This window comes from Ixodes scapularis, unplaced genomic scaffold (genome assembly GCF_016920785.2).
Source record: "Ixodes scapularis isolate PalLabHiFi unplaced genomic scaffold, ASM1692078v2 PGA_scaffold2__306_contigs__length_199485367, whole genome shotgun sequence".
Classification (NCBI taxonomy): Eukaryota; Metazoa; Arthropoda; class Arachnida; order Ixodida; family Ixodidae; genus Ixodes; species Ixodes scapularis.
Genome location: NW_024609857.1, coordinates 181,273,423 through 181,281,755, shown reverse-complemented (window position 1 = coordinate 181,281,755; position 8,333 = coordinate 181,273,423).

Sequence of the window (8,333 nt, the reverse complement as noted above, 5' to 3'; positions counted from 1 at the left end):
TTTCTTTGTGGCTTGGGTAAGTTTATGTGCATTTAACAGATAAATCAGTTGTGGTCTAGAGAAACAATATGTGTATGCTATAAATTTAATTTCATTCTGTTAATTCACCTGCTACCACAAAGAGAAACAGCTTCTACGACTGACTGGGTTTGTGTGGTGGCGTATTTGTGTGTTCAGTATCTGCGTTTGACCCAAACTTAATTTTATCCTTCTCAGGTGCTTGTTTTTGCAGCATTTTCCTGTTCACCTTTAATCCTTATCTTTCATTGTGTTTTTTTAAGGAAAGAGAAAGGTTGTGCAATTTTATATTGGTAAAATCTGAAAGTTTATGCATAGGACTAAGTGTTTTTTAAAATATATTTGAGTGTGGATTGGTGTAAAAATTATGTTCAATAAAATCAGGAAACAATGACAGCATCAAGCCTTCTGGGTATCATTACATGCAGTAGTTAAATTTTCCCTGGTTCCAGGATAGGCCATACTTGTCACACTACCTTTTTCATGACCTTGTTTTTTGTGATGATAAAAACAAAAAAAAACACTAAGCGTACATTGCAAAGTTTAATTTATAATTATTTAACCTGCTTTTATTGGGAGAACCAGCTTATCTCTTAAAATAGTCGGTATAGGAGACTAAAACAAATCTGATTCTTGAGTGTCTATATTCCTCAAACGGTATATGAGTTTAAACATACAACTAAAGCGTGGCCAAAGATTCGTCTCAAGATATTTTACCACTAGCTTTTATATGCTTGAGGGCTTATAGCTTCGGTGGTGTATGATTTATTATGGGTAACCAAAGCAGCTTTAATCCGAGAGTATCTATAGCTTCAGTGATCATAAAAACTGAACCAGTGTTTATGTTCGGATAATTGACAGCTGTAATTATACTCGCAATTTGTGTCAGCCTGTGAGTATAACATAGGCGGAAAAACGAATTTTGCGCGCCAGTTTTGACATATTTATATAAATATTTTAGACTTGATTTTGAACACCTTGTATAGCCGTCCGCAGCAAATGCAACTGTCACAGGTCTATAGCTTTGGGGATCTACACTTTTTTATAGCTGTGTACAGGAAATTAATAGTCGTGGTTCTATAGCTTGGGGATGTACAAACTTGTATAGCCGGCTGCAGAAAGCTGAATGGTCGCTGGTCTAAGCATCAAAGTTATACAAATTTTATAGCCGGCTACGGAAAATGTAATGGCTGCGGTACTAAAGCTTTGAGGTTGAACAGTTGTCTATAGCTGGCTACAGAACATTTAATGGCTGTGGGTCTAAAGATTTTGGGGTAGTACAGTTGTCTATAGCTGGCTACAAAAAATTTAATAGCCTCGGGTCTATAGCTTCAGGTACATACAGTCTTCTATAGCCGCCTAAAAAAATTAATGGTCGCAAGTCTTTAGCCTTCGTGACATAGAATTTGCTATAGTGGGCTACAGAAAATTTAATAGCCTCGGTGCTATAGCTTCAGGAATATAAAATATTCTATAGCCGCCTAAAGAAAACATAAAGGTCGCAGATTTTTAGCCTTCGTGACATAGAATTTGCTATAGCCGGCTATAGCTAGTTTTATGGGTTTTTATGGGTGGCCATAGATGTCCATAGAGGGTGATAGCTTTCCATAGGATTTTCCATAGACGTCCAGAGACCATTTTTGTATGGGCGACGTTGCCAGTACGTTCTGGATGACGTTTTTTACGACAGTTAGGTGTGAACGCGACGTCGCTGAAACGTCAGTGACGGAACAATAATGTAACATCACTATATGGACTTCACTTTAACGTCTAAGAAACGTGAGTGTTCGACGTTGCTAAAACGTCTTGTATTGACGTCGTGGCGACGATGACGACGTAGAAGTTGAAACATGACGTCGAGAGCACGTCATGGACAGGACGATAATGGAACGTCATTTATGAACTTCACTTGAACGTCAAAGAAACGTGAGCCTTAGACGTTGCCTGAACGCCGTGCATCATCGTCGTGGGAACGTTGACGACGTTTGAGTTGAAATACAACCTCGTCACAACGTCATTTATTGGACTCTAATGGAACTTTATACAAGGACGTCACCTCAACATCGAAAAAACGTGATCAAAGTCACGCGGGACGTCACGGACGTCAGGGACCTTTTCTCGACGTTCCCACGACGTTTTGTGCTGCCTGAGATGAGAGGCGCCGTGGAGTTGAGAACCAGAGAGGCAGTAGAAACGGACCGCCAAACGTCTGTCCCGTACAGCGAACGAGTCGACGTCCCCCACGCCGCTACGTCTCCGCCATCTTCTCCGTGACAACGGGAGCTGGGGAAGCCGGGAAGCGGGGAAACCGAGCAGCGGAAGCGGAAGTCACTGGGCGGCCGCACTACGTTTCGCTTTTACCCGACGCCGGTTTCGCTTGAGGAATCATGGTGTTGCAGCTGGTTGCGACGAGAGGAACCATGAAAAGACGCCGAGTTGGCCGTGTACGAGTCACGCTAGGAGCAACGGGCCGTTTGCCGCTGTCGACCGGTGACGCGGTATCCTCGGCTTGGTGTCACGATCGGTTTGTAGCCGTGCACGTTGGCTCTGCTATGCGGTACGGCTGGTGCGGCTGTCGAATACTTGTGGTGCACATTATCGAGACAGTCGCCCCAAGACGTGGCTGTGAAGAGTTGACTGAGGAATTTGTGTGAGGAGTTCAACGTCGGTCTATGTTCCGTTTCAACGTGTATGGTATATGTAGCGATACCGGTGGTAAATGATGGACGTTTTGTTGGAAGATTACAATCGCCTCTCTGCATGTAGGATTTGGTGATACCGATGGTCCTGAGGTTTAAGCGTTGTGTTGGAAAGATGTCGGTCGCCTAGGTCATCGGACGCAAAATCATACCAGCCGCATCAAATCATATTGCAAGCAAACTGGCTGCCAGTATAAAGAGACGCGGAGCCATAGCGGTGGCGATATCTCCAGTTATGCAGAACGCCAAACCAAACTGGCTGCATCCGTAATAACAAGAAATTAAGTTGGTGTCATACCAGAACTGTACATGCAGCAGGTATGTTTCTTGTACGTTTTTCCAAATGGGATTTACCAGTAATTTTCTAACGGAATATTTTCATATTTGTTAGAGTAAATGTAAAGTAATTTTCTGACATATTTCTATAACAGTTTCGTTGCAAACCCTTGTATTAGGGGCGAAGGTCCTTAGGGGCTAGCCATGACCGTATGTCCGTCCGCCGTCGGGTGCACGTGCTCCTGCTTGTGAGCTCACGCGCTCACGTGCTCACGAGCACGTGACCACGTGCTCCCGTGCTCGTGTAGGGCAAAAAAAAAGAGAAAGCCGTTTACAACTCCCTGTAACGCCGAATTAGAGCGCAGCTCGTGAGGAGGAGGGAAGGGTACTGGGGGGGGGGTCAAGTGACCTTGGGTGGGGGTCACGTGACCTAGGGAGGTCACGTGACGATGACAATGCCGATGACGTCATCAGTAACGATGACGATGCGGATACCGATGACATCATCAGTGATGATGACAATGACGATGCGGATGGCGGTGACGTCATCAGTGATGATGACGATGACGATGCGGATGCCGGTGACGTCATCAGTGACGTCACTGATGACGTCATCAGTGATGATGACGATGACGATGTGGATGCCGGTGACGTCATCAGTGACGTCACTAATGACGTCATCAGCGATGATAACGATGACGATGCGGATGCCGGTGATGTCAGTGATGATGACGATGACGATGCGGATGCCGGTGACGTCATCAGTGACGTCACTGATAACGTCATCAGTGATGATGACGATGACGATGCGGATGCCGGTGACGTCATCAGTGACGTCCTTATGATGTCATTAACGATGATGACGATGACGATCCGGATGCCGGTGACGTCATCAGTGACGTCACTGATGACGCCATCAGTGATGATGACAATGACGATGAGGATGACGGTGACGTCATCAGTGACGTCACTGATGTCGTCATCAGCGATGAAGACGATGACGATGCGGATGCCGATGACGTCATCAGTGACGTCACTGATAACGTCATCAGTGATGATGGCAATGACGATGCGGATGCCGGTGACATCATCAGTGATGATGACGATGACGATGTGGATGCCGGTGACGTCATCAGTGACGTCACTGATGACGTCTTTAGCGATAATGATGACGGTGCGCATGCCGGTGACGTCATCAGTGACGTCACTGATGACGTCATCAGCGATGATGACGATGACGATGCGGATGCCGGTGACATCATCAGCAATGATGACGATGACGATGCGGATGCCGGTGACGTCATCAGTGATGATGACGATGACGATGCGGATGCCGGTGACGTCATCAGTGATGTCACTGATGACGTCATCAGTGATGATGAGAATGACGATGCGGATGCCGGTGATGTCATCAGTGATGATGACGATGACGATGCGGATGCCGGTGACGTTATCAGTGACGTCACTGATGACGTCATCGGGGGTCACGTGACCCCGGGGGTCACGTGACCTTGGTGTGACCTTGGGCTGTCAAGTGACCGCCGATGACCCTTGGGGAGGGGTCACGTGACCTTGGGGTGACCTTGCGGTCACGTGACGTTGGGATGACCTTGGGGTTAAGTGACCTTGGGATGACCTTGGTTACGCCGACGGCGACGGCGACGCCGACGGCGACGGCGACGCCGCTCAATCCGGGAACGGGCCCCTAAGAGCTGCGCTCTAAAAAAACAACCGCATCTCCACGTGGTGAATGATGTTGATTGGGTCGAAGCTCTGGTGGTGCTTGTCTGCGCAGACGGTGAGCCGCAGCATGCCGAGCCTTTCGTTCGTTTTCATCCATGTCAGAAAGAGAATGTGTGGTATGGAACGTGGTTATATACGCATTTGAGCATTTGACCGGAGCGTGACATGGATGAAAACGAACGAAAGACTCGGCATGCTGCGGCTCAGCGTCTGCGCAGACAAGCACCACCAGAGCTTCGCCCCTATCAACATTATTCACCATGTGGAGATGCGGTTGTTGTTTTTTATTCACTACGCCACAATCCACCCCCTTCAACCCCCCCCCTCCCTAAAAAAAGTCTTAATTTTGGTAAGATCGACCGCAGTAACATACTCACGCGCATTGGCCAGCGCAAAAGGGAGGCTTGGCACTCCTCAGTTACACAAAACATTCTTTACAACGACTAGCCTCTCAATCTTCTTTTTCTGGAGACCCTAGCAACAAATTCAGGAGATCAAGATTAATATTTAAAAAATGAAAGACGTTTACAACACCCTGTAACGCCGAATTAGAGCGCAGCTCTTGAGGAGGAGTGGAGGGTACGGATAGGAGGGTATGTCCCTCCTCCTCATCAGTACCCTCTCTCTCCTCCTCCTCCTCCTCTTTTTAGGTATTTTTATTTTGCGATATACCGTGCAAACCAATCTGAGAAAGATATATATATATATATATGCAGTGTGTCACAAAAGAAAATTTACACGGTCTTTTTTATCGCAAAAATAAACTCGGCATCGCCGATCGCTCATTCTTCGCCCAAAGGTAGCGCTAGAAGTCACAACCAGATGCAAAATTTTCAGCCCGATCCGATATCTTTATCAAAATGGTTGATTGATTGGGGGTTTATGGCGCATCAGCAACTAAGGCTATATTGCGCCAAGCTTAGACTATTGCAATTCGGGTTTAAGAAGAGGAAAGAGCTATAGTAGCGAAATATATAATAAAACCATGAACATGAATGTGTATAAGTGTGGTAAACAATATGACAATGAGTTTAGGATAGAAAGTAAAATCACAGTCGGTGTAGAAGGCCGATATCTGTGAGGAAATTAAAAACACAACTATATGGAATGAGCGGTTCGTCACCTAGTAGTAGGGCAAGGTGTAGTGGAATGTGTTCTTTATAAAGCAGTGAGTAGTGTTTATACCGGCATTGGTCATACATAGGGCATTCAATGAGTATGTGCATAATACTTAGAGGTAGGTTGCAGTGCACACATTCAGGGGCATCCTCCCCGCTCAAGAGGTGTCCATTGTAAGACGAGTATGACCGATTCGTAGCCTACACAATACGACTTCATAAAAGCGCTCCCAACGTCGGGCGCTCTCCCACTCGCCTAGAAGAGGTTTGATTGCATGTAGTTTGTTGCTGGTTTCGCCGTTCCACTGCAGCTGCCACTTTGTTTTGATGCAACGTTTCAGAGAATTGTGGTAGTCTTTGTAGGGTATTTGGTGTGTGTCAATTTCTCTATCATTAGCAGAACTGGCTGCACTATCAGCTGCTTCATTTCCAGGAATGCCAACATGGCTAGGAACCCAGCATCAGACTATGTCAAAATTCTTCGTTGCAGCCAGGATTATCTTGTACTTTAACTCGGAAACCAGTGGGTTTTTTACACGGTTCATTGATGCGACAGCCTTCAGAGAGCTTAAAGAGTCGGTGTAGATTACAGCGTGAGAAAGGCGTTTTTTGATTATGTAATCAACAGCTAACAACAAGCCATAAAGCTGTGCTGTTAGTATAGAGGCTTTTGAATTTATTCTCTTCACCTGATTTGCCGATGGTCCCACCATAGCACAGCCTACTACGGAGTCTTTTTTTGTCCCGTCTGTATAAAAACTGGCATACTCGTGATATTTGGTCTGAAGCTCAAAGAAGTTCTGCCTTATGACTTCCTGTGGGACATTCTTTTTGTTATACTTGGTCAGTGTAAGGTCGCAATGTATCTGGCAGTTGTTCCATGGAGCTATATACGGAGGGTATTGGACCAACTGAGGCTTTGCATCTATCCCAACGGATTGTGCTGCAGTATTATTCCTCATAGAAAAAGGGGGGACTGTGGAAGGTTTGTTTTCAAATGTGCGTTTGAACTTGATCGTCTCAATATTATCTCGAACGGGGTGCTCCGCGACCGAGCGAACCCTGACAGAGTACATAAAACCCAGGGAAAACCTCCTATACTCAAGGGACAATTCGTTTGCTTCCGCGTAAAGGCTAAGCACTGGGGAGGTACAAAATGAACCAGTAGCCAGTCGCAGTCCTTGATGATGAATAGGATCTAACATCTTTAGAACTAATGCCCGAGCAGAGTTATAGACAATACAACCATAATCAAGCTCGGAGCGAAAGACTGAGTGATAGATACGCAGCAGACACAGTCGGTCAGAGCCCCATGACGCATGTGACAAGACCTTAAGGATGTTTAGAGATTTAAGGCACTTGAGTTTTAATCTCTTAATGTGTGGAACGAAAGTCAACTTGGAATCGAACACAAGGCCCAAAAACTTGTGCTCATTTTTTACAACAATAGGAGAACCATAAATGTTCAAAGACGGTTCCTGAAGAGCACCACGTCGACGAGAAAAGTTGACACAAGCTGTTTTTTCGGGAGAAAATTTAAACCCATTCGTATCGGCCCATCTGACCCAATTATTGACCGCAAGTTGAACGCGACGCTCACAAATTGAGAGATTACAGGATGAAACTGAGATCTGGAGATCATCAACATATAAGGAATATTGCACCGAAGAAGAAATTACACGGCCAATGGAATTAAGTTTGACGATAAAAAGAGTGACACTCAGTACACCCCCCCTGAGGGACTCCATTCTCCTGTAAAAACTCCATAGAGAGAGTTTTTCCCAGCCTCACGCGGAACGTACGGTGCTGCTGGTAACTCTGTATGGCACTCAACATTCGGCCACGGAAACCAAGATCGAATAAATCTTGCAGACTGCCGTAACGCCAGGCTGTGTCGTATGCTTTTTCCAAATCAAAGAAGATAGGGAGACACTGTTGTCTGTTGACAAACGCCTCACGTACGAAGGTCTCAAAGCGGACGAGATGATCGACAGTGGACCGTGCTGACCGAAAGCCACACTGGAACTTATCAAGGCAGCTGTTTCGTTCTATAAAAACATGAGTCTCTTGTTAATCATCCTTTCTAATGTCTTGGAAAGACAGCTAGTTAGAGCTATTGGTCTGTAGCTAGATGCACAAGAGGGATCTTCGCCGGGCTTCAGCACTGGTACAACCACAGCGGTCTTCCAGGAGGATGGAAAGTGGCCCTCGAGGCAAACTCTATTAAAAAGGTACAAAATTAGCTCCATAGTGGATGGATGAAGATGTTCGAGCATTTTATAATGAATACCATCTGGTCCAGGGGCAGTTTGTTTGGAACAAAGAAGTGCCATTTGAAGTTCGTATAATGTAAATTGAGTATTGTAGGGTTCGTGCGTGCCACCTGATGTGATAACAGCTTTTTTTTCTGCATTGATCTTGTATCGCTGGAACGTTAGGGTGTAATGTTCCGAACTGGAGACATACTCGAAGTGTTCAC